The 2,376-nt window shown below is 41.8% G+C and overlaps 1 pseudogene; it reads left to right on the top strand.

The window, feature by feature from the left end:
• Positions 1-313: 313 nt before the first annotated feature.
• On the top strand, positions 314-873 carry LOC110217535 (ADP-ribosylation factor 1 pseudogene; annotated as a pseudogene).
• Positions 874-2,376: the final 1,503 nt, after the last annotated feature.

Here is a 2,376-nt window from a genome sequence, read left to right as displayed (position 1 = left end):
AGAGAGAGAGTGAGAGTGTGTGTGTGTGTGTGTGTGTGTGTGTGTGTGTGTGTGTGTGTGTGTGTGTGTGTGTAGAAGTGACAGAGGTGATAGAGGGCCCAATCTTTTGGAGAGGATAGGAAGTATGAAACCAAGAGAACCTGTAGAGCTCTGACACAGCTCTATCAGAAGTTGCCATCTTTTAGGAGCAAAACCAATGCCAGGAGAGTGGAAAAAAGAAGGAACAGCCACTTGGGGGTGAAAACACCAGAAGCCTGAGACTTATGAGAGGGGAAGTTTCTTTCACTAATGTTCAACACATCACCTTAGGAACATGAGGAATATATTTGCTAACCTCTTCAAGTGATTCTTCAGCAAACAAGAAATGCAGAGTCTAATGATTACCCTGGATGCTGCAGGAAAAACAACTATTTTGTACAAACTGAACCCGGGTGAAATAGTAATTACTATTCTCACTATAGGTTTCAATGTAGAAACTGTAGAATACAAAACATTAGTGTCATGGTGTGGGATTTAGGTGACCAGGACAAGATCCAATCCCTATGGTGCCATTATTTTCAGAATACACAAGGACTGATTTTTGTTTTGTTTTGTTTTTCATGGTTGACTAATGATAGAGAATGAATGAATGAGGCCCCAGAAGAACTGATGAGAATGCTGGCAGAGGATGAGTTTAGAGATGCCATCTTATTAGTGTTTGCTAACAAATAGGATCTTCCCCATACCACGAATGCAGCTGAAACCACAGATGACTTGGACCGCACTCTTCATCACAGAAACTGCTCCATCCAAGCCACCTGTGCCACCACTAGTGGGGACGGGCTCTATGAAGGGCTGGACTAGTTGTCCAATCAGTGCCAAAACCAGAAATGAAACAACAGAAGTTCCTTCTCCCTCTTTTCCTTCTCACCCTTTTATTTCCTCCTATTCGCCATACACTTTACTCCAATGTGGCGAACTGTGCTGCTTTGTGGTACTGAGTATGAGAAGCTGGTTTTTTCCTCTCCTTGTCATAGTATACATTGTACCATGCTTTAAATGTGACAAAAACAGGCCTAAAAATTTAATTTTATTTAATGTAAATAGTTTTCACTTCCAGTGAGGCACTTTCTGGCACTCTTATGCAATATTACTCAGCTCTTTCATTTTAGAAAAAAAAAATCAGCTCACTGCATAATACTGGGTTCATATTTTATGAACGTTGGCAGCTGAGCTTCTGGGAGTTAACGTGCAGTAGCAGAAGCAAATACTGCTCCTACTGGCTTAGGAGATCTGCAACAAAATCCATTTTGGTGGCTGGTTTTTAGTCCGAGCTTAGCTTATTTTTTTTTAATAGTTAAGAAATAATTTTAAAGACAAGTAAAACACTTAAACACACAGAAGGGAGAAATGTGCTTAGTGCAGGTTTTGCAGTAATAACGTGAAGACCATTTTATTTGTCAGCAATTTCTCTTTTGAAACATGAAAAAAGGGGCAGCCAAGTGGCACAGTCAGGAGGACCTGAGTTTAAATCCAGCCTCAGACACTTAACACTTATTAGCTGTGTGACCCTGGGCAAGTCACTTAACCCGAATCGCCTCGCCAAAAGAAAAAAAAAGAAAAAGAAACTTGAAAAAAGGTGAGAAAAATCAAATAAGTGATCAGTTTTGCATGATTAAAATAGAGATCCATGAAATACTATGCCTTGGGATCTTTAAGTATTTTATAGACATTGGGCTTATATTTGTGCTCATATGGGTATGATGGAATCCTAATAAAGCTGCCCCCAGCCCCCATATGCTAACTTCCTTATGGGCCTCACTGAATAGCAGGTATGTCCTGATTTAACCACACAATCTGGCTTTAACCACACCACAGGCCCCCCAGACTCAGTCATTGGCTTCACTGAACAGGAGGCCCACTGCCCTTATCTAGCCGCTGCCCCTCCCTCCAACTCAATATCCTAACTTCCTCATATATGCTTTACTGCCTCACTAGAAGAGGAGGCATGTCCATGTGATGGAATGCTAGCCACTGCCTCTAGCTAGCCACTGTCCCCAGACCCATTCCTCATATTTCCCACAGAAACAGCAGGTGTGTCCATGCACTCAATCACAAACACATCCATCCAATCTCAGACAGGACCACAATAGCCAGGCAATCAGGAAGCAGCACCACCAGGATGCCCAAGCAGGATGTGGACCCCAAAACAATAGAAGGGACATTCCATAAGTAGGCACCTGTACAGTAATAGCAAAAGCTGTCCTATACATGAACTTATGACATAGAGAGGCTTATTATAATATCATTATCATATATTAATACCCCCACTCCGTTTGGGTTTTTCTGTATGCAATGTGGATAATCACATACAAAGTTCCACTAAGCCTGGGACCC

The sequence above is a fragment of the Phascolarctos cinereus genome, unplaced genomic scaffold, assembly GCF_003287225.1.
Source record: "Phascolarctos cinereus isolate Bilbo 61053 unplaced genomic scaffold, phaCin_HiC Scaffold_726;HRSCAF=1367, whole genome shotgun sequence".
NCBI lineage: Eukaryota > Metazoa > Chordata > Mammalia > Diprotodontia > Phascolarctidae > Phascolarctos > Phascolarctos cinereus.
The sequence above is the reverse complement of the archived record's forward strand: the minus strand, read 5'-3'. Positions and strand labels throughout refer to the sequence as shown.